The 25,703-nt window shown below is 43.6% G+C and overlaps 1 protein-coding gene across 1 annotated transcript in view; it reads left to right on the forward strand.

Moving 5' to 3' along the window:
- Nucleotides 1–25,703, forward strand: part of LOC147685431 (heme oxygenase 2-like) — a 197,143-nt gene that overhangs the window by 14,947 nt on the left and 156,493 nt on the right. The window lies entirely within an intron of this gene.

A 25,703-nucleotide genomic window follows, 5' to 3' on the forward strand; every position in this document is an offset into this window, starting at 1 on the left:
CAAGGCAGCTCTCGCTCGGCAACGCTTTTTGTCTCAAGCGGTGCTCAGGCGTCTTGTACGCCTTCCCACTCATACCACTCGTGCCCAGAGTGCACAAGAAGATCAGGAAGGAGCGACCAGTATTTCTTGTGGCTTCGGACTGAGCACGGTGGGTTTGGTATCCAGAGCTTCTGCAGATGAGTGTTGATCCTCCGATCAGGCTGTCTCTAAGGGAGGATCTTTTGTCACAGCAGCAGGGAAGGCCGCCCACTTGAAACCTGTTAACCCTCCGCCTCCTTGAGGGGAGAATGAGTGGCAACAATTCACTGCATTCATCCTTCCCGAAGTATGCAAAGTTATTCTGGCAGCCAGGAGTACCTCTATTGAGTCGATAATTGCCTGCAGATGGCAGAAATTTTGTAAATATTGAACAGAATGTTCCATTGACCCTCTGTTTGCCTGCCTCCCTCCCTTTCTGACATCCTCCTTTTCATCCTATATTTTGCCCAGCAGGGCTTGGCTCTAAAGTTTAACTTTCATCCCTTTCTGCCTTTCTATGGTCGTCACGCTGACCAGATGCGCAAACACAGGTAATGTCGAATCAAGTATCACTCGGTTTTCTGGTATATTGGTAAAATTACACACTTCCTGGCAGATTATGCAGCTTTCTTTGTTCTTTATATTTGGTTCGTACACTAGGCTGGGAAATTTTAGAGAACGTGTGCCTGCGTGACAAGTAAACTAGAAGAAGGTTCACTATTCAGAAAGTAGGTTCTAACATCACAAATCGTTTTTGGTTATATTGAGTGGCTTGTAGACCCTCATTGCTACATGGAGACGTGTTCTAAATTAATTCACATCCATGCGTAGCGATCACGTTGGCACATTTGGAGTCAGTAAATTTGTTTCTTTGTCCAGCATCACTGTATGGGACCGGATTTTTTTTTGCATATTTAATATTTATTCTTTTATTTTTTTGTATTTGGATTCTTGGTCACACACTATAATAAACACTAGGTGTTCATTTTAGGTGACGATTATTTGTCATCATTGGATTTTTCTTCTTTCTTATTTCATGGGTTATTTTTTCCATCTTTGTCACATAGTAAATATGGTCGCTGCCTCTGTCGGCCAACGGCTGTCGCGAGCGCTACCTCTGTAGTGCTGCGCACGTCTGTTGGCTGACGCGGCCCCACTCACTCTTCAAAACCACCGCACCGCGGCTGAATTTCGGCTGCGGTAAAAGGGTTAAAGTCACTATTCAAAGTCTAACCACATAGAAATATTTACGATAAGAGTTACGTAGCTAAAGGACTGACTCAGTGTTTTTTGTTTCATTTGTTACATACAACAGCCTGAAGAAGGGAGCGTATCCTGAAATGCATTGGGCAGTTTGTTCTCTGACAAACAGAATGAAAAAAAAATACAATTGTTATGTTTTGTATGCAATTTAAAACGATTGTATGTCATTAATATGATTGCTTTAGACTACAGGGGTGGTCTTTGTATTAGAAAGGCTTACATGATTATTTTCAACACTATAAACATAAATATGTTGATAAATGCATTAACAAGTTTGATTATTGATTGATATATTCTTCAGCAGTGCTCTCTGGGTCCAAGGAATCCAAGTTTTTGGCAGTAATTAACAGGTTCTCTGAACGCCAGGGTGGGCTAACTCGGCCGTCGATGCCTAGCAGAACACAAGTCTCCAGTCGGAGGTGGTGCAAGGTCTCTTTCATTAGTTAGGAGAACTTTGGTTAGGTCTGTTCTGTCATTAGAACGCACAATATCAGCAGTATTTTGCGCTGGAGTTTCCAAGCTGGCCACCGCTAGGTGACTCTTTTCATTGCGAGTAAAGCTCAGGCATGTTGTACTTCTTTCCACCCATCTCACTTCTGCCCACAGTTCTGAGAAAGATCAATACCGACCGGGTCCAAGTCATTCTTGTGATTCTGAACTGGGCAACGAGAGTCTGGTATGCAGAGCGTCTAACAATGGAGCATTGATCCTCGGATTAGGCTGCCTCTTTAGGAAGATCTTCTGTTGCAGTAACAATGGTGCGTTCTCCACTTGAACCTGTCAACTCTCCATCTTCAAGTGTGGAGATTGAGCGCCGGCAGTTGATTGCTTTTGACCTTCCTCCCGAAGTATGCAATGTTATTTTGTCGGCTAGGCGGTACACGCCTGCCGTTTGCAGAAGCTTGTATCATATTGTACAGAAAGGTCTATTGAGCCTCTTTCTGCTTTTCTTTCTACTGTTTTTCTTTTAATTCTTACCCTTGCCCAGCATGGCTCTGCATTGGGTACTCTTAAGGGTTATCTTTCTGCTCTATCTGCTTTTTTTGCAGCTGTCAGATCACCCTCTCTCTTTAAGTCTTCAATTGAAAAGGCTCTTGAAAGGGCTGGCTCACTTGTTTCTGCTCTAGCCCTTTTTCATGCCCCAGGGTGACCTTAATTTGGTCCTCACTTTTCTTATGTGTGCTTCCTTTGAGCCTTTGCACAACTGTCCCCTCTGGCTGCTTACCATCAAGACAACCTTTCGGTGGCGATAACATCTGCCCAGAGGGTGAGTGAGTTGCAGGCGCTATCATGTAAGCCCCTCTACATGGTGACTTTTCCAGATGAAGTGGTGCTTCGCACCTGTGCTTCATTCTTGCCGAAAGTGGTAACCTCATTCCATATGGGTCAATCAATCACACTGCCCACCTTCTTTGCTCCTCCGCATCCCTCCAAAGAAGAGGAGCATCTCCATCATCTGGACCCAAAAAGAGTGTTGTTCCAACTGGACCGCACAAAAGAGTTCCAGGTGGACGGCCAACTCTTTGTGGGGTATATTGCAGCAAAGAAATGTTGGGCAGTGTAGAAAAGGACCATTTCTCGCTGGGTCGTTCCCTGCGTAAAAATCTGCTATGCTGTGGCTAAGAAGCAGTCTCCTGAGGGATGAGCAAATGGGCAGATTCCTTAAGCAGGACAAACAGTGCCCCGAGTGGGAACTCAATCAATGGCAATAGATGCAGGTTTTTCAATATTGTGGTTTTCCTAACCTGGATCTCTGTTTCTTTTTACAACAAGAAATTCTGGCTGTACACCTGCAGATACCAGCAACCAGGTTCTTGGAGAAATGCATTCCACCTAGCGTTGACGAGGAAGTTCATGTATGCTTTACCTCCTTTCCTGCTCTCATCCACAGGGTCATTCGCAAAATGAAGCAGGAACCTTGCCATCTCAAACTTATAGCTCCAGCGTTGCCAAGACAGTGCTGGTTCACCGAGCTTCTTTGCCTATCACAGTGCATGCATTTTCCATTCCAACCATCGGAGGCTGTTGATGAACGAGAGGCAGATTATCCATCCCCAAATACGTTCACTCAACTTGTCAGCTTGACTCCTCACTACAATGAGTTTGGGACACTAAACCTGCCTGAAGATTGCAGATCGATTCTCCTGGACACTCTTGCTGACTCCACAAGTACATGTTATTCTGCAAAATGGAAAATGTTTTGCTCCTGGTGTAGTGATGCAACTAGCAGAATCAAGACTGACTCACAAATCTATTAAGGTCCATCTGGCTGCTGTCTCCAGATTTAGGAGGCAGTCAGGAGAATTTTCATTATGGTATAACAAGCTGATTAAGGAGTTCATGAAGGGCCTGTTTCAAGTCTTCTCTCTGGTGAAGTCCCCTCCTGTGGTTTGGCAGCTCAACAGAGTCTTATTTCAGCTCATAAGAGCTCCTTTTGAACCAAATAACCAATTCATTAGGCTGATATAGCGTCCTTAGCCCTGTTTCCAGGTGTGTTGTTGCCCGGGATCTGCCGGGCAGAGATGTGGGTTAATGCCCACACCTTCAGGAAGCGCTACGGTCTGGATTCCTTGAGAAAGGTGATGTGGCAGTTGGACAGGCTGCATTAAAGCGCTTGTTTTCCTAAGATATGCAACTTTTGGCTATGCATGCATTATTCTTTATGATGCTCTCTGTCTCTCTCTCTCTTTCTCTCTCTTTCTCTCTCTTTCTCTCTCTTTCTCTCTCTTTCTCTCTCTTTCTCTCTCTTTCTCTCTCTCTCTCTCTCTCTCTCTCTCTCTCATCTTTAGTGTGGCTTTGTCACTTAATGTTTTTTCAGATCATTGTATGGAATTGATGCTAATGCGTTTATTCTTGCTGCGTTAATTTTATCATGGTGGGAAGGTTTGCCTTACCCCCCTCCATTGTTACCTTGGTAGTGCTTGCTAGACTGATCAAGCTGTGAATCTATGAAAGATAGAGTACTGGAGAGAAAACAGGTTACTTACCTGTTCCCTGTGGTTGTCCAGTATTGATATCTTTCATAGATTAACATGTAACTCTCCCTCCTCCCTGTTAAGGCTCACCACTTTCAAACCTCTTGTTTCCTTTATTTACACTAGTGTGTAAAATCTGAGATATGGTGACTCTGCACGGGATGAGTGCTTCAGTGTCTCTGCTCTGATTGGTTGAAGTTTGGATGTATTAAAACAATGTGGATTGGCTACAATGTATATTGTTTTCAATCAGAAGTTTTAATGCTAATGTATTAGCACTGCTTATATTACTGTTACCGTGCTAATCCCACTATGACGACTGGGAAGATTCAAGCATGTGAATCTATGAAAGACATCAAAATTGGAGAACCACAGTGTACAGGTAAGTAACTGTTTTATTCCTTTTGTTAGAAACAAAATAATAAAAATAACGATTTAAAGTAGGTTTTAAAAAGGTTTGCACTAAATCCATACCCTCCGTTTTTAGGTCCAGCTAGACAGTGAATGCGCTGCCTCAAAGAGATTTGTTGTGTTCAATCTGTGCACTTCAGCCTGCCCATAGGCTTACCATTTGCTCATTCCATCGTGCCTCTCCTATCCGTTGTCCCCATTTGTCCACGGCTTGAATACGTGATACCTCTTCATCCAAATCCAAAAGACTTTATCCGGATAGCAATTTATCCATAAAAGTAGAACAAATACAGGCATTAAAAATCACAATAAAATTAACTAACAGATCAAATTCATAGTATACCTCTTCTTGTGTTTCGCCCTCCTCGTAGCATGATCAAAGTACTTGTGTCCATCCACTGTTGCCGTTTTAGGAGCTTCTTTCTTCTTTGTTTAAGCAGTGCACATGAGTGCTCATGTTTTTACAAGCTCTTTGTTTTCCTCCCACCAGGGCTTCATTTCAAACTATGTATGCATTGTTAAACTGCACTAACTACAAATTAGCAAAATTGCAAGCTGGTGTTAGTTTTTTTTTAATTTTTAGTATTATAGAGCACAAACTCGGTCCAAAGGAATCTGAGCGCTTCACATGAGCACCAGTTGCATCACTGACTGACATATTCGTTTTTAGGCATAGAGAGATAAAGTGATTTGCCCACAAGCACAGGCTGTTGATCCTCCCGCCGAAACTCGCACCCAGTTTCCCAGATTACGCCCCATCCTCTCCCAACGTAATACAAACATTTACAATGCAATAGGCCTCGGGTTACTTAAGTTTGAGCTATTGGCATTGCTAAGTATTGCAACACCAACTGCAACAAAAGTCTATAAATTGTAGGCCAACATTTTATTTATTTATTTTTGTAACAATGGTGGCATGCTACGCTTTAGATGAATATGTTTAAAAGTAAAGTGCGCCATACTGCGATTGCTACAATAGTTAATTGTGGATGCGTTAACAAATGATGTGTGCACTGATGACTGGTGGTGTGTGTGCCTGTAGAAATTGTGCATTGATGGCTGGTGGTGTGTGCCCCTGGAGGAAGTGTGCACTGTAGGCTGGTGGTGTGTGTGCCTGGTGGAAGCGTGCACTGCCGGCTGGTGGTGTGTGTGCCTGGTGGAAGCGTGCACTGACGGCTGGTGGTGTGTGTGCCTCGTGAAAGCGTGCACTGACGGCTGGTGGTGTGCCTAGTGAAAGCGTGCACTGACGGCTGGTGGTGTTTTTGCCCGGTGAAAGCACGCACTGACAACTGGTGGTGTGCATGTCTGGTGAAGCGTGCAGTGACGGATAGTGGTGTGTGCCTGGTGAAAGTGTGCACTGACGGCTGGAGGAGTGTGCCTGCTGAAAACGTGCACCGCCTACAGCACCACTCAACCCCCAATGCCTACATCACCACTCAATCCCCACTGCATACAGCACCGCACAACTCCCAACGCCTACAGCACTCCTCAACCCCTACAGCACCCCTCAACCCCCAATGCTTACAGCACCGCTCAATCCCCACTGCGTACAGCACCACTCCATCCCCACCACGTACAGCACCACTCAACCCGCAAGGCCTACATCACCACTCAACCCACAACGCCTACAGCACCACTCAATCCCCACCGCTTACAGAACCACTCAACACGCAACGCCTACATCACCACTCAACCCGCATCCCCTACAGCATCACTCAATCCCCACCACGTACAGCACCACTCAAACCGCAACGCCTACATCACCACTCCACCCGCAACGCCTATAGCAACACTCAATCCCCACCGCGTACATCACCACTCAACCCGCAACGCCTACATCACCACTCAACTCGCAACGCCTACATCGCCACTCAATCCGCACCGCCTACAGCACCACTAAATCCGCACCGCCTACATCACCACTGAACCCGCACCGCCTACATCACCACTGAACCCGCAACGCCTACATCACCACTCAACCTGCAACGCCTACATCACCACTCAACCTGCAACGCCTACATCACCACTCAACACGCAACGCCTACAGCACCACTCAATCCCCAACGTGTACAGCCCCACTCAACTCACAACACCTACATCACCACTCAACCCACATAACCACTCAACCCGCAACACCTACAGTACCACTCAATTCCCACTGCATACAGCACCACTCAACCCGCAACGCCTACAGCACCACTCAACCCGCAACGCCTACATCACCACTCAAACCTCAACGCCTACATCGCCACTCAACCTGCAACGCCTACATCGCCACTCAACCTGCAACACCTACATCGCCACTCAACCTGCAACGCCTACATCGCCACTCAACCTGCAACGCCTACATCGCCACTCAACCTGCAACGCCTACATCGCCACTCAACCTGCAACGCCTAAATCGCCACTCAACCTGCAACGCCTAAATCGCCACTCAACCTGCAACGCCTAAATCGCCACTCAACCTGCAACGCCTAAATCGCCACTCAACCTGCAACGCCTACCTCCCCACTCAACCCGCAACGCCTACCTCCCCACTCAACCCGCAACGCCTACCTCCCCACTCAACCCGCAACGCCTACCTCCCCACTCAACCCGCAACGCCTACCTCCCCACTCAACCCGCAACGCCTACCTCCCCACTCAACCCGCAACGCCTACCTCACCACTCAACCTGCAACGCCTACATCACCACTCAACCTGCAACGCCAACATCACCACTCAACCTGCAACGCCAACATCACCACTCAACCCGCAACGCCTACATCACTACTCAACCTGCAATGCTTATTTATGAATGAGGGAAAAAAAAGACCCAACTGCATACACACAGCATAGATAACAGGAAACACTCACAACTTTGGCCATATCTTATTTGCATGCAAGTTTATCAGACAGGCGCCTTACTCCACTTTTGAGGACTCTCCATCCTCCCTTTATGCTGCAGATTGTATAACTGAGGCAATGACGCCACCTCGAGACCTATTGCAACATATCTAAGAATGCGTGCCAGTTCCCCATTGTCACAGTCACTCCTAGACTCAGGACAGACAACAGGGAACATGAACTTTGTTTCTCCCAGCTGAAGTTACCTCATGCAATTTTGACCCTTCTGTCCTACGTCCACCCCATAACTTTTTATTTATTTTATGTGCTTTTATATAGCGCAGACTTTACCCGAAGGTGTCAGAGCACTTCACAATAGGAACAGTAGTGAAACATGAAATTACAAGTGAGCATGTTACAAAAGCAAACGTTATGTTACATAAGGCAAAAGTGACAATCGTGCATGTATCGAACAAACAAAATACAAGGGGTATCAAACGATACGTTACAAGAGGAAAAAAGTGACGTGTGTATGTTACAAGAGGGTACAAAGTACAAACTGTATGTGTAGAGGGTGAAGGCAGTAGGCTCATCAACGTGTCATAGTGTCAGTGTCCCTTGCCCTAAATCTGCCTCTTTCACTCTCACATGTTTAATGTGAGGGATCCGCCTGCTGAAAGATGCTGTGTCAGAGGTCCTCTTACAAGCATTTATTTATTTTATTTTGAGGGTTTTATACAGCGCGAACAAGATCCTTGCGGATATCAGAGCGCTTTACAGTGATCAAAGCTGATTATACATAATGAATAGCATGACCCATTATACATGCAGTAATATGAGTGCAGTAATATGAGGGAAAGAGCAAGCCTGGGATAAAAATAAGAGTACACAGGAAAAGTCTTAAGGTAGAGAAGCATGGGATAACAGGAAAAAATAAATCACAGAAAAGTCCAAGAACATAACAGGAGCGTCTGGATTGAATAAAGTCCCGGGCAGGGTAAAGTAGTCAAGTACATTTTGCCATGAGAATCGCTTTTACTTCCTTTTTGAAAGAGACAGTAGAGGAATTCAGTCTGGTTTCTGGGGGAAGAGAATTCCAAATCCTAGGTGCCATCCCGGAGAAGGTTGGTTTATATGTTTTCTTTTTATTGAATATTTGAGGTTTCAGAAGTAGGTTGTCTGCACCTCTAGAGGACCTTGAGCCACCAGCTATTGTCAATTTCTGTGTGAGGTAGATAGGTGCCTTGTGGTGTAAGGCCTTATGTGTCATGCAAGCTATGTTTAGATGAATTCTTGCTTCAAGCGGGAGCCAGTTCAGGGATTTTAGATCGGAGGAGATGTGGGAACTTCTTTTCGAGCTAGTGATGAGTCTTGCTGCAGAGTTTAATGAGGTTCTAAGGGGATCTGTATTCTCTTTTGGAAGCCCGCATAAAGAGACACTTCCATATTCCACATGAGAGGTAACTAGAGCTTGTGCAGCCAGCTTGAAGTCGTTGACTTGGAAGAATGGCTTCAGCTTCCTTAGAATATTTATCTGGAAGTTTGCCTCTTTGTAGCATTGCTAAAGTGTTTCTGCATAGTGAGATTGCTGTCCAGAGTTATTCCCAAGGATTTCGCAGAGTCCACAATAGTTGATTGAACGTTGAGTGCAGTGAGTTGTTGGATTAAGTCTTGCATCAAGGGGAGCTATAAGGAGGAATTCGGTCTTTAGAGCGTTCAGTTTTAGACTAGTATAGACAGCATGTGTGACAGCTATAAACACGGGGTAGGTGTATTGTTCTGTCAGTCCATGTCATGTACTGCATTTATTGTAAATGTACGGTATGGAAAACTATTAAGAAAACTTTGTTTAAAAAAAAAAAAAAATTGAGCGTTCAGTTTGAGAAGGTTTTCTGCCAACCATGTTTGGGTGTTCATGAGTGTGGTATTAAGCCGTTTAATGTTTTCTAAGATATTAATCTTTAGATAAAGTTGTGCATCGTCAGCGAGCATATGATATTGCACGTTAGACGCTTGTAGAATTTCGGTGAGTGGCTCCATGAACAGGTTAAACAGTGGTAGGGATAGAGAGGGTCCTTGCGGAACGCGCAGCCTTACTGGTACTGGATTGGAAAGAGTGTTATTGATCTTGAATTGTTGTGTTCAGTTATGAAGAAAAGAGGTAAACCAGTTTGGCACTGATCCTGAAAGACCCATCCTAAGTTTGAGAAGATCAAGCAGATTTACGTGTTTGACCGTATCAAAGGCTGAAGATAGGTCTAGCAGGATGAGTAGAAATGATCTGTTCTGATCAAGGATTTGTAGTGCATCATCAATAAAGTGAGTTATCGCTGATTTTGTGCTGTGCCCTGCTCTGAAGCCTAATTGGAGGTTGTTAAGGAGGTCAAAGTGATCTTTAATGGTGCGCATGGGGTGCTAGGGTCTGAAGAGATATAACCTCAAATGACGTGAGATGACTCACCCAAAATCAACATTTTTAGAGTAATGAAGATAGGGGAGGTCACGCTGGGTGGGTCAGTATTTGTATCAAATAAAATACCAGGAGACTTTCCATTTTTTGAAGCATAACAACATACTAAATAAAGTATTTCTTCAAAAAATTATTTTGCGATCAAGAGCCATTGGAATGACAGGTACAAAACTATGGGTGCTCCTAAGTGTACAATTTATAACCCAAAAATACTTAGAAGAGGACACAGCTTGACACGACGGATCCATGTTGAATCAGCAAACGTTATTTTGTAATATGAATCTTCGTTTGCAAAGTTGTTACTGATGCTTTGGAGGACACCTGTTCTTTCCTGCCCGAGGGGCTGGACAAAACCAATACATCATTAGACCGCGTCTCTGGGCTGTTATCTGACACTGTGTACACAAACATGAAAGAGGAATATTGGTTTCTCCCATGCTCTCCAGACCGCCATCTTTAGTTGTGTTACATTTCAAAGGATGTTATGGTAAGATCAGAAACATGCTGCGCAAAACCAACAAGAGCAAAAAGATGGCACTGCGAATTTCACATAATAAGGCACAGGGAGGCTATTCCTAGCTATGATTTGACTGCATTGCCCTCTCTGACTCCAACCGCTTAAACAACATTGCACCACTTGGCTAGCATCAGTCATTGAAGCTCTGCCCTGTATAATGTTAGGTTAGAGTGATTCATACAGCACACCTTCTGGTATTTTCAATTTAGGGAAACAACAGCTAATTGCATTTAGAAGTGAAATGCTGTGATCCACAGACAATTAAAACCCAATAGCAAAGAATAACTAAACACAGAATATATTTTCACGTTTCATATATATATATTTTGAAAAGTTGGCGTCTGCTGTGAAGAGTGCTGAAAATAATATGTCACACAAATAGATACATTTTATGAAACACAGATGCCACATTCACAACCATGTGGTGCTCTGGTTCCAAAGTAGAAGATTAAAAAAAGATATATCACAGACTGGCCTGTTTATTTGCATTTTCCATAGTATTTGGTCATTAGTCTGAACAAATCCAGTGTTGAATATTCCATTCTACCGGCATGTTTATTTCAGTTAATACCTGTCAGTCGAGAACAGGTTCTGGGGGATGAGGGTGCAAAGTTGGCATAGGTTGGTCTCCTTCCGTGATGGCACAGACAATCTAAAACAAGCATTTGCAATGCAATAGGTCTCGCATTATGAAAGTTTGAGCTATTGGTCTTGTAAATGACAATTTTTTTATTTATGTGTTGGTTTTGAAAATAGCTAAATAAATAGCTTTGTCATTTACAATGCCAATTGTTATAACGTTCGCAAATGGGACACCTATAGCATTTGTAATGCAACATGTTTTGTATTTACGTGACTTGGATGTATTGATATTACAAATTACAATGGCTTTTAATTTTTTAAAAATAATTAATACTTAAATAAAAGTGTTTGTAATTTATAATGGCAATAGCGTACACTTTTGTAAATAACTTTTGTGAAGATTATGTTCAGTGTATTTTATTGTGATGAAAATCCAAGAACAGAAATGAAATATTCACATCTTTTTGTGACATTTGTAATAAAGCTTGAAACATTGAGAGAACATATTTGAACCAGTTGTTGTTGAATGGTTGCAGAGATTGATGCTGTGATGGCGCTGAGTGATGCAGGGGTTGCGCCGAGTGATGCAGGGGTTGCGCCGAGTGATGCAGGGGTTGCGCCGAGTGATGCAGGGGCTGCGCCGAGTGATGCAGGGGCTGCGCCGAGTGATGCAGGGGCTGCGCCGAGTGATGCAGGGGCTGCGCCGAGTGATGCAGGGGCTGCGCCGAGTGATGCAGGGGCTGCGCCGAGTGATGCAGCCGAGTGATGCAGGGGCTGCGCCGAGTGATGCAGGGGCTGCGTCGAGTGATGCAGGGGCTGCGTCGAGTGATGCAGGGGTTGCGCCGAGTGATGCAGGGGTTGCGCCGAGTGATGCAGGGGCTGCGCCGAGTGATGCAGGGGCTGCGCCGAGTGATGCAGGGGCTGCGCCGAGTGATGCAGGGGCTGCGCCGAGTGATGCAGGGGCTGCGCCGAGTGATGCAGGGGCTGCGCCGAGTGATGCAGGGGCTGCGCCGAGTGATGCAGGGGCTGCGCCGAGTGATGCAGGGGCTGCGCCGAGTGATGCAGGGGTTGCGCTTAGTGATGCAGGGGTTGCGCTTAGTGATGCAGGGGTTGCGCTGAGTGATGCAGGGGTTACGCTGAGTGATGCTGGGGTTGCGCTGAGTGATGCTGCGCTGAGTGATGCTGGGGCTGCGCTGAGTGATGCAGGGGCTGCGCTGAGTGATGCTGGGGTTGCGCTGAGTGATTCTTCTGGAACTTTGACATAAATGTAATTGTATGTCAAACTAGAAGATTCATTTTTGAAAATTACCTTCTTCACTTCTCTGCAATTTAAAAGGAGAACAAAATGTAAAAGGAATTATATTTTAATGCTCTTAAAGATGACAACATAATTAAACCAGATAACAACGAATTAAAACAAAGAGTCCTGAAACAAAAGTTCTGTTAACTGAATAACTATTATTTTTTTTCCTGTTCCTCAGCAAGAAAAGTACTAGTTATTTTTTACTCTAGTAATTTGTGTCAGCATGAGGTTAATTTGTTTAAGTTCATCCAAAATTGCTTCTTTGATTAAGTTTATCATAAAAACTGGCACACAGCCAACGTGTTTCATTCCTGGTTGCCAGAGGGAACTTTGTCAGGGTTGTAACACTTACAAACAAACATAACATAAATACCACATAACAACAACTAGACAGAAATAATAACAAAATCACGAACCTGAGATGACCTACATAAACCACAATTACATTACACATTAATACATACAACAATTACACAATTCCACATTACTTAAACATGTATAAATTGCATCACCAGAAACAAATCTATTCATACTCCCAAGAGTGAAGAAAGGAAAACAGATAATAATATGATCAAAGAACAGACAAATGTCTATGAAAGATAAACATATACATATATACAGTGTGAAAATAACATACAGTGAAATAGTATATTACTAAAGCAAATAACACATAATTTTATCGAAAAGGACATAAAAGTACCTCACATGAGGCTAAATACAGAATAGAATAGAGATAAAACCTGACAGGAAGGCGGAGTGGGAAAAATTATCTGCAGAAAAAAGGCAATGTGCTGTTAGAAAGTTGAAGAGGATGAGCTTATTCTCATTTCAGTATTATATGGTTTACAAATAAGCATATGGGTTATAAAATTATATATTGTGTATAAGATATGCCACAGTACCTAGACCACGTGCAGGTAGACAGGTGAACTTATTTCTCACCTCTGAAACATCTGGCTTCGGACTCAGTATGTAGGTTTATAACGTTAAGTATATCGTTCCAAATCGCGGTAAGCATCAAAGCGGAAGTAGGCGCATATTGTATAATCTATCATAGAAATGGAAAATGAACACAACTACCGTCCCATGGATAACAATGACGAGGCTACTCATAAGCACCATATAGTAAGTGTGAAACAACTTGCTCCAATTTATAATGGAGAGAGGGGAGCTCCATATATCAAACAATATGAGTGTTCCAAGATAGAGCCATCACTCATAAAATCGAAGATAGTGGGCTCAAAGAGCATCATCACTCATTCATATACCCCAGACTCACCTCAAAATTAAGGAGGCACACAGTTCATTATCTCAAGTATATGCAAAAACCACACAAGTCCATGAGCGGTTCCTTCTTCCAAGAGCTTTATAATAAATGGTTCATGTTGTGTGGTCTGTTGGAAGAGTAAACAATCAGGACATCATTGTAGTATGTCGATAAAGAAAAATAAGACTATGTAGAATGCAGAACCACCACCGCAGCAATATGACAAAATACACCCAGGCTACCCATCGTGAGTGGCCACTAGATTGCGCAAGCCCAAATCAACAAGAGCCCAATCGCGAGAAACGAAGAATAATCGCTTCAAATGTTGCACGCATGTTGTGCATACATTATCATCCTCAAATGTATAGAAACTCATATCATATCTGAAAAAACAGGCACCGCAGAGCCATTATCATATGCGGCATGACTAACCAGAAACAAAGCAACATCGCTTAAAGAAGTGCAGAAATGGAGTGCATGCAGTAGTAACTCCCGGTGTACATGACAAGTGTCCCATCGAAACTTAGAGATATAGGTCAATAGATGTCAATAATTCAAGTAATGTGCATTACGTGACGCAACCATGGATGACTAAAAGTAAGTCCACAGACAGATAAAAAGTGAAAGGAGCGAACACTCTAAAACTGGGAGCACCCGGAAAGCTTAACATGAACACTACACGTAGAGATTTCTGTGTCAATGTAACGGAACCAAAGTGGCTAATGTGGGGTAGTCGGCAACATCGAGTCAATTAACTCCATTGCAAGTGTTCCACGGAACGGCGATCGAGCATGCACATCCTGTATAAGCAGAATGAAGCACTAACAGCATTAGTAGGGTGATGTAACTAAATAGCTAAAATACATACGGGGTACTTGCTTGGCTAAATAAAACCGGTCCGGGAACAGAGGGCATCTAGCCATCATGCATAAGAGTATCTCTCATTGCAGAAAAGCTTACCTATACGGAGAGAAGAGTTCCGAACTCGGCATGGTCACCGGCATACCTGAAGCTAGAGCGGAGGTGCCATTATTTAAAGCACATTTGACTCTGCGTTGACCTACGTCGTCGGGTCACATGTGCTTTAGAGGAAACAAACACAGAGAAAGGACAATGCAGAAGGACGAAATGAGCTAAGAGGGCATGCCATCTTGTAGTTCCCTAAGGCACACCATGCGTTACTTAGCGTCATGGTATGAGTGTCGTGTTAGTAAACACAAACAAGTTTCTTTGAACACGAAGAGTCAGAAAAGAGCACCGGTGCACATAATTGAAAAGGGGACCCCAATGGCTGCTATGTGAATTGCAACCTTAAACCCGCAGTGAATCCCGCCGCGGCCGCACCCGAAGTCAGGCAAGGTCGCCTTGTGACGGGGCGTGGCCGCGTTCGGACCGGAAGAGGAGGCGTAAATCCGTCTTGCGGCCCGGGGCTCCTGCGAGCGGTGGAGAGCCCCGGGGCCGCCAGCAGGAGGTTGCGGAAGTGTTGCGGGGCTCCCTTGACCAAGTGGGAGCCCCGGGAAAGGAGCGTGTTGCGAGTGGAGTCCCCCGAGATTGGCCCGGTAAGTTCCAAAGGGCTGGGGGGGCCTCAGTGCTCTCGTGTGTGTATGTGTGCGGGGGTTTCTCTGCATGTAGGTATGTGCGTGCGTGCATGGGCGCTCGTGTGTGTGTGTATGCATTGTGCCTGTGTGGGTGTATGTGTGTGTGCGTGCATGCGTGAGTGTGGCTGTGTGTGATTGAGAGTGAATGGCAGGCAGGGGATGTGCACGGCGACGTGTGCGCCCTCGAGGAGGAATCTGAGACAGCGAGGCGCGTGGGCGATCGCTGTCTCACATTCCCCCCGACACGCCAGCAAAAAATGTCTTGCAGACAAAGCATGCTTCGCATGCTTTTTAGGTCTGCTCGACCTAAAAATATATATTATGGACCGAGCTGGGGAGTGACAGCTGGGCATGTCTGTGCGGTGACAGCAGCAGCGCCCTCTGCCCATGGGCCGGGTGGGTGCCGGCGCCCAGCCCATCACCTAGAGCCCTCCACGGACACCCGCAGCCGAGGAATCACTTCTTGTCAAAAAGTAGGAGGGTGAAATGTTAGGCAGAAGTAAAAATAAAAGACATCTTAAACCAGAAAAATTAGAGTTTTTGCGAGCCGTGCCAAAGAGAAGAAAGATGCGGCTTGGCAAAACATCAGAGCAGACCCTTTAAGGCGAACACAGGGATGCCCAGAGTGAGAGACAGTCCGTGGCGCAGCAGATAGAGCTGACAACTTGAGAGCTGGGGATCCGTGATCGGGAAAACAAAGCCGCGAATGGTGCGCATGCCTTTCTTGCCATATGCTTTCAATTATCACGCCCGTGTCGGGCCAAGATAATTGAAAGCATATGTCAGGAAATGCACGTAACAATAGGCCAGGGGCGGAGCTATGCGCCCGAGTCTCTGACCTATGGTAGGCTTGCTTTAAAACAAACACACGCTCAAAGGCCAATAGCAGACCGGAAAGGAAAAAACACCCGCATGAGCGTGTGGAATTTACAAGTCCATTTTCAAAACGGGTACAAAAGGACTCTGGCTGCGCGAACACTGCTGCTCAGTGTACCGCTAGGCCGAGACCTAAAAACGACAGTCCACCATTTTTGTTTTAATTTATCTTTTTGCGCCACCCTCCCCATCTTTTACTTCTCTTTCGTGCCTGCTACACAGAAGATAAATCTGACCTGACCCCAGCTCCACCCTGTCTTGCCTCTCACTTTCAGAGACTGCAGCACTGGGGCTTTGTTGCATGCGCGCTCTTGTGTTACTTCAGTGAAAAAACTAAAGTGGTGCAATATGCTTAGGATTTTAACATGACTTTCAGCCACGTTGCTATTCACCATGGCTTAAAAGACTTTGACATTGACAACAGCTCTCGAATTACCAAGACGTGTTGGCTATGCCAGTACTTGCTCCAAACAGCTGCTAATGATTATAAATTCAATTTGGACTGTACAAAAACACCTTTCACAAATATAGCCTGGAGCAAAACCAAGAAATTTTTTACGTGGTCAGTATAGTGTACACGCATGGATCCAAGAGTTTTAGATACAGACATTAAGGTCTTATTTATCACACGCTGCATATTCAGGGTGCTCCAAACTGAATTGTTTCTACTTGAGGCTTTTATACCTTACCCAAATTGCATCCTTAGCCAGCTAGGTGCTGACTGATTTAGCACCTTTTTACATTTCTTCCATTTTAATTGTTACTTGTTCTCACTTCCCTATACAAAGCACACTGGGTCTAGCAGGTTATTAGGTCTGGGCTAGAGACAGCGTTATCTGTCTCCCTAGACTTGATGTAATGAAAAATTATACAGAACACTATTTAAATATAGAGGGGCTTTTGTTCAGCCCCTTTCAGCCATTGGCTTATTGGTTTGTCATACACACTTTGCATCAATCCACAGGACAGTATAAGTGGAGTCGGCAATAGCCCATAGGTCAGCTGTCACTGACATTTGCATGTTAGGACAGCCCATAAGACAGCAATTAGTTGGTTGCCATGTCAGGCAGTATGATTGATGGAATTTTGTTCTATTACTGTCTGCAGCCGCATTGCCAAGGGGCATGCACGAGGAGAACTAAGAGTCCTTCTCCAGGCACCATGTGCATTGCACACCAACCCTCCAGGCAGTTGTTTCTGTGGAATGCAAGTGGTGAGACTTGGAACATGATTGCAGCCGCGTGCGGACAGATGGTCATGAAACGAACGGGGAAACAAATCTTCACATCTTGCCTCATAGCATCCAATAGGCTTTATCCCAAACTAAGATGGCTAGCGTATTTTTCACTGTACACACAATAAAATATATAAGGGGGGGGGGGGTCCAAGGGAAGTTTAAAGGCCTGCAAGTGTTGGTTCCTTAAACATTTAATAATAAACACTGAAAAACCCTTGGGTCTATATTACCAAACAGCCGAAAACCCCCAGAAATTATATCATAATGCTTGTGGAGAGATCCCTTTGTTTGTTAAGCAGTAGCAAAACTATGTCCTGACGAAAGCTGCGATACCTTTCTGGGTCTATAGGCTGAAACATGTAGACCTGTCTTTGTCCATTACCTGTAGTTATAAATTATCACTGTCGGTGCTCTGTTTAGGGCTCGCCTTGTGCGCATGCGCACAGCTGGCGAAGCTCTATAGGGGCTTAAACAGCGTTTAACCAAGCATGATTCCACTGGCTATTCCACGCAGTGCATGTGCTTTTTAGGTCATTGCGCAAGCGCAAGCCCAAGCCCTAAAAAGCGCTTGCACAATGCCACCAGCCGCCTGCCTGCCTGTCTCGCATTACCACATCAAAGGCAGCCCAGCCCCCCTCCCACATGCTTCTCAGCGTGTGCTCTGCCTCAGGCCGGCATTTCTCCTCCCCATATTATGCTGCTGTTGTCGTGTGCGTTGTGCTCGGGCACTACATTTACCTAATGTAATGAAAAATTATACAGAACACTATTTAAATAGAGAAGGGCTTTTGTTCAGCCCCTTTCAGCCATTGGCTTATTGGTTTGTCATACACACTTTGCATCAATCTGAGGAAATATAAATTTTTGGTCAAGTTATGTTCCCTATCGTGTACCCCACCGTCTCCATGTACGAGCTTAAAGTGCATGTAACTTCCCTCCTGTGCCAGCTATGAAGACGCAAATACATTTGCGTCCAACGTTAACATGTCCTCTTTCAGACCCACCCTGAATGGGTTGAATAGTCCGTTCCTAAGTATGCCATGCCAACGTCTTTTGTGGTGTACTTTACACGTTTTTCAGCTCTGGCAAAGTAGGCCCTGAATTCTGCCATCGAGCCTTTTTTCTGCTTTCTGACTCTGAAAGCCTCAGCCCAGGCTGCCCCTGTACCTGTGAACTCTGCCTTACTCCCAGCGCGGCCCACCGCGTTTAGCTCAGCCTGCTGCCTGCCAAGAATGAATTCAACCTTCGAGTTATCTGTTTCCCTCTCCGAAAATGCATTCCTGCCTACTAGTCTAAGTAAACATTCCCCCAGCTGCAGAGCGAAGGGCCTGGTCTTACTGTCTCCGTGCAAGTGATTCATAGCCCCTGTTACCATGGAAGGCCCATGCCCCCACGCTTCTCATGCAGACACTTAGGCGCTTATACACGCACTCACAGTCAGTATAGAATAGCTTCTGCCCCAGAGACCTTTCCGCCCGGATAGCTCAGTTCCTAAACATCAGATATCAGATATGATAGAAGCACAAGTTGATCTGACATGCCAGACTTCTGTCTCTTTCCGTTAGTTAAAATGTCAAGTCCCCTGCACCCTTCAGCTTCACGCCAGTCACACGTCATGCAGCTGCGCGCGCATCCAGGCCTCAGATTTCTGCTGACATTGCAAGATTCTGCTTTTGTTGCCACCCACTTATGACACCTACCTGTGACGTTTCTAGCACACACCTCTATGTTCACGCCTAGTTCACGCCTTCTAATTACGTATCACTACCACGTGTGTGTTTTATCTTGTTTCTCTCAGCTGTTACGCCTACTATATTGGTTTCTATAATGTAACTCAAGTATATAAGCTATGTATTGTCAATAAAATATTGCTCTATCCCTTCCTGCACCCCCAGTGGTGGCAGGAACCAGATATCCGGTCATGACCATTCCTTTTTAAGGAATAAAAACCCCTAAGAACTCTAACACCACGGACTCTGCGTCTTTCTTTCCGATTGAGCTATTATTGATTAAGTACTTACCTGCATAGAAATTAAGACGGTAAATCAAATATTTACCACCATTTTTGTTTTAATTTATCTTTTTGCGCCACCCTCCCCATCTTTTACTTCTCTTTCGTGCCTGCTACACAGAAGATAAATCTGACCTGACCCCAGCTCCACCCTGTCTTGCCTCTCACTTTCAGAGACTGCAGCACTGGGGCTTTGTTGCATGCGCGCTCTTGTGTTACTTCAGTGAAAAAACTAAAGTGGTGCAATATGCTTAGGATTTTAACATGACTTTCAGCCACGTTGCTATTCACCATGGCTTAAAAGACTTTGACATTGACAACAGCTCTCGAATTACCAAGACGTGTTGGCTATGCCAGTACTTGCTCCAAACAGCTGCTAATGATTATAAATTCAATTTGGACTGTACAAAAACACCTTTCACAAATATAGCCTGGAGCAAAACCAAGACATTTTTTACGTGGTCAGTATAGTGTACACGCATGGATCCAAGAGTTTTAGATACAGACATTAAGGTCTTATTTATCACACGCTGCATATTCAGGGTGCTCCAAACTGAATTGTTTCTACTTGAGGCTTTTATACCTTACCCAAATTGCATCCTTAGCCAGCTAGGTGCTGACTGATTTAGCACCTTTTTACATTTCTTCCATTTTAATTGATACTTGTTCTCACTTCCCTATACAAAGCACACTGGGTCTAGCAGGTTATTAGGTCTGGGCTAGAGACAGCGTTATCTGTCTCCCTAGACTTGATGTAATGAAAAATTATACAGAACACTATTTAAATATAGAGGGGCTTTTGTTCAGCCCCTTTCAGCCATTGGCTTATTGGTTTGTCATACACACTTTGCATCAATCCACAGGACAGTATAAGTGGAGTCGGCAATAGCCCATAGGTCAGCTGTCACTGACATTTGCATGTTAGGACAGCCCATAAGACAGCAATTAGTTGGTTGCCATGTCAGGCAGTATGATTGATGGAATTTTGTTCTATTACTGTCTGCAGCCGCATTGCCAAGGGGCATGCACGAGGAGAACTAAGAGTCCTTCTCCAGGCACCATGTGCATTGCACACCAACCCTCCTGGCAGTTGTTTCTGTGGAATGCAAGTGGTGAGACTTGGAACATGATTGCAGCCGCGTGCGGACAGATGGTCATGAAACGAACGGGGAAACAAATCTTCACATCTTGCCTCATAGCATCCAATAGGCTTTATCCCAAACTAAGATGGCTAGCGTATTTTTCACTGTACACACAATAAAATATATAAGGGGGGGGGGGGGTCCAAGGGAAGTTTAAAGGCCTGCAAGTGTTGGTTCCTTAAACATTTAATAATAAACACTGAAAAACCCTTGGGTCTATATTACCAAACAGCCGAAAACCCCCAGAAATTATATCATAATGCTTGTGGAGAGATCCCTTTGTTTGTTAAGCAGTAGCAAAACTATGTCCTGACGAAAGCTGCGATACCTTTCTGGGTCTATAGGCTGAAACATGTAGACCTGTCTTTGTCCATTACCTGTAGTTATAAATTATCACTGTCGGTGCTCTGTTTAGGGCTCGCCTTGTGCGCATGCGCACAGCTGGCGAAGCTCTATAGGGGCTTAAACAGCGTTTAACCAAGCATGATTCCACTGGCTATTCCACGCAGTGCATGTGCTTTTTAGGTCATTGCGCAAGCGCAAGCCCAAGCCCTAAAAAGCGCTTGCACAATGCCACCAGCCGCCTGCCTGCCTGTCTCGCATTACCACATCAAAGGCAGCCCAGCCCCCCTCCCACATGCTTCTCAGCGTGTGCTCTGCCTCAGGCCGGCATTTCTCCTCCCCATATTATGCTGCTGTTGTCGTGTGCATTGTGCTCGGGCACTACATTTACCTAATCTGCGGGTGTACACTCCATTGTTTGTGTTCGTACTGCAAGCTATGTTCAGCCACAATTTATGCTCACTAGTGTTCAAATTTAACACCCATATCGTAGCCCCTTTAAAGTGCGCCGAGTTACGATCTACCCTAACTCTAAATGATTGACACATGTGACCTGCTGCGGGGTCAAGAAATACATGCTGGCCACTGCGTGCTAGACTGATATTGTTGATAGAAAGAGCCCTTCTAATCTTAAAAAAAGTTTCTACAGTTTTCAAATACAGCGCCCAGCCTCACGGCAAACTACTATCATGCCATTCTATCTCCTTCGAGATTACCGGGATTAAAGAATCTCCTGGGTCATCCACCAACCGACGTATGCAAACGTCACGGACTCCTGGGCCCTTAAATACGATTGTTAATTGGCAGAAACGCACTCCGTCGTCAGCGGGTTTTATACAACGTGAACGACGGACATTGCTAAATTGGTTATAAAACTTCTGCCGCCATTTTAGAGTGGTGTTGTTTATCCCGTCTTCTCGTGTTACCAGATTTACAATTGCGAAAGGAAAGTATTGTGAAGACGATTATAAATGCCAAAATAACTATTTAAAATATTTGTTTATTTTGCTTAGATGAGGATAGTATTAGCGGTGATATCAGCAACAATATTGAGGCATTAACCTAAACTTATGGTTACCAATTAGCCACCATTTTGGATTGGTATTTCAATCTCGAAAGCATTTGCTGGTAAAATGCCTAAGTACATTAATTTAAATATTGTTATCACTATCTGGGATGCATTACGCTAAAATTGGTAAATATTATCTTTATTTAAAAAAAACTTTAATTAATTATTATTAATAACGTTCGAGCCGATGATCTCAACAACATCATGAATGGACTAACCTAAACTATTTTAGTGAATGCACCTCCATTATAGATTGGTAATTAAGTCACAAGAATTTATTATGCTGAAACACAGTGCATTAATCGAAGTATTATTATCACTATCAGAAAGAACCACTGCGCCTTACGTTTATTGGTTGATAAGAATACTAAGATATTAAATCATTCTATCCAGAGCACCTGCGTGGATGCATCACGCAAAATATATCAAATCACTAAGATTACGCCAACATGATTTATGTTATCTATTCAATCACAAAGATATTTTTTATTTGTTATATGGTTGCTATTGGTCCCATGATGTCTATTCCATTTATCAATATTATTGCTACAAGTATAGCTTATATGTTTCTGCATTTTAGTCTATTCCATAAGTCACAAAACCGCATTTATTAGAATCCATTTATCCTAATCTATATTTCATAAATTATATGCGTATAAACTACTCAGGCTATATCACCAATTGACCATGGTTATCTGTATCTGTACATTATCTTCTTACATAAGTGACAGATGCTATACTATTGTGAAGATTGCTATTCATTTTTGTGTATTTTGTGACTTGGTGTTTACAGATGTTTTTAATGTGTATATTGTTGTGCTATTTTTAGCAAGATTTTTTTAATATATAATTTTATATGAACAAGTGTAATAATAATAAAAATATGTTTTTTCCTCATGGAAAATAATTTCTGTTTAATTATTGATTTTCTGGTGTTGTTGGTACTGGCCCAATGAGTGTGTTGTAGAGTTGTTGAATACTGAGGTATGATTGGACATATTGTATGACTAGAGAATACCCCAAAGGGAATCTTTCTCAGACTTGAGCATCTTCTTGGTGTCCTGTCCCTTTGGGTTGGTGGACCCCTCTCGTTTTATTGAGTCGCTCCTATCAATTTCAACAAATCTCCTTCTCGATAATATTTCACTTCTGTTCTTGGATTTTCTTCACAATAAAAAACACTGAACATAATCTTCACAAAAGTTATTTACAAAAGTTTCAGCTATTGCCATTACAAATTAAATAAATTATTTAAGTATTAATTATTTAAAAAAATTAAAAGCCATTGTTATTTGTAATATCAATACATCTAAGTCACGTAAATACAAAACATGTTGCATTACAAATGCTATAGGTGTCACATTTGCGAAAGTTATAACTATTGGCATTGTAAATGACAAAGCTATTAATTTAGCTATTTTAAAAAATAACACATAAATAAAAAAAGTCATTTATAAGACCAATAGCTCAAACTTTCCTAATGCGAGCCCTATTGCATTTCCAATGCTTGTTTTAATCCTGGCCCCAGGGATGAGTCAAAGTCATTTCTTTCGTACCTGGTAGCTAGTTTTAACACCACTACCCCCACAGTTTATATATATTTTTATGCTATTTATTTATTTATTTATTTTCAGGGTTTTATAGAGCGCGAACAAGATCCTTGCGGATATCAGAGCGCTTTACAGTGATCAAAGCTGATTATACATAATGAATAGCATGACACATTATACATGCAGTAATATGAGGGAAAGTTGATACCTTTCTTCTCATTGCAGGATTTAGTATATCCTAAAAATTAGGAACAAAATGTCCCTGAGCTCCTCCCTCTCATTGAGGGGGTTGTAGCCTGTGGCGGCACTAGGTTTTCCCATCACGAGGAGAATCCCAATGATGAAGCATGCCACCTACTGTGGTTGAGGGATTTCGTCCTAACAAAGGGATCTCTCCACAAGCATCATGAGATAATTTCTGGGTTTTTTCCTCTCTTTGGTAATTAAGACCCAAGGGTTTTTCAGTTTATTAGTGTATGTTTCAGCCACATGGCGCTGTTCACAAACTGCACTTTTGTAGTAAGTACCTACCTCCATTGTTTTCTATGGAAGGGTGTTGCAGTACCAGTGGTTGGCCATATGCAGTGCTATGCCACGCCTACAAGGCCCTTGACAACCAAGGACCAGCCTACATGAACCACCGCCTGCTCTTCCACTAACTAACCTGAAATCTCTGCTCTGCACACCTTGCCCTTTCTCTGACACCACATATCCGTGGCTGCCGCTCTGGAGTATGCTCTTTCTTCCACCTTGCCACCAAAGCCTGGAACACCCTCCCCTTCACCTCCGGACCGCACCCTCGCTGGCCCACTTTAGGAAGGGCTTCAAGACCTGGCTCTTTGGCTGATACCTGCAGCGCCTGAATACCCCCTGGGGTGATTAGCCACGCTATACAAGTACCACTTGATTGATTGGGATTACTACAAAAGCATAAGTATACTACAAAAGTGCAGTTTGTGAATACCAAAACATGGTAAACTTACTCAGAATTGTAAATTTGCTGAAAGGTGTAGTTAGCTTTCTAAATCTGGCCCTACGTTTCAATTTCAAAATTAGACATATCATCTATAATCTGTATTTATTTCACAGAATTCCATACAAAGCAAGGATCCTCGTGTTGCAAATTTCAGGTGTCCTGTTAATTGCTCTAATTATGCAAATGGTAAAGATGCACATTTGAGTGTGTTGTTAACATGTATGGGTATCATTTTCTAATTTCTTATCCGAGAGAATAAATTAAGCTCCGAAATGAAATTACATTCAGCATACCAGTCTGAAACTATGATGGTCTACCACCCTGTGGGGGGATAATACTTACACCCTCTTGGTGGCCAGTAATATTTCCGCCACAGTTCACCAGAAGCATCTTTACCAGCTTTGCCATTTGGGTGTAAATAACATGTCTTTAACTCGCAACTTATCTACATGGGAAAGTTTGCCTGTGGGGTCACCCATGCTGGGGTTTCAGACCTCTTATGTTAGACTTGTGTTGGCACCAGATGCAAAATTCTAAATTGCTGTCCAGAGATGTTTCAGAAAACATATTCTAAAACTAAGAATTTTAAAAGGTCAGCAGGCGTTTCCCGATTGACTAGGTCGTGCTTTATATTTTCACCTTACATGCTCTATCTATGTTATTAGATTTTTGGAGTTATTTGGGTTTAGCAATCACCGATTTAGATGTCTGGCTTTCCAAATATAAAACATAACGGCACTGCTTTGTGCACGGAAATTAAAGCTTACTACAGCATGCTGCATTCAAAAAGCAGTCACCAAAGTAATAAAAGCAGATGTGCTTTAAGTCGGTAAAGGCAAGGACATCATTCCTATGCACTCAAGATGTGTTCAAGATGGTGCTTTCTTGTTACAAGGGCATCAAAGCACAATTCAGGGAATAGCATTTCTTAAATACAAACAGGCATGTGAAAGACTGAGCGTACCAAATCCTAATCAATAATGTTATCGATGCTGGGCCTCAAGGCTGTGTGGCAAGCCAAGAGCTTGAATCTTGGTAGGTGGTCATATGCTCTGAAATTCCGGAACTCTGTGGCTTGTACAGAACAGCTGATGTAAAGTAGTCACTAGTTTGTGCTTAACGTTTATTAGCCTTTGGAAGGGTAGATTGATATCTAAGATACTTGTCCTTAAATTAGATTGATTTCGCCAGCGTTACAGCACGTTAGTAACCAGACAGGCAGTCTGTCCTATAGAATGCGGAACAGGTGATTCATTCCAATACAGCGCATC

The sequence above is a fragment of the Lissotriton vulgaris genome, chromosome 10 (assembly GCF_964263255.1).
Source record: "Lissotriton vulgaris chromosome 10, aLisVul1.2, whole genome shotgun sequence".
Classification (NCBI taxonomy): domain Eukaryota; kingdom Metazoa; phylum Chordata; class Amphibia; order Caudata; family Salamandridae; genus Lissotriton; species Lissotriton vulgaris.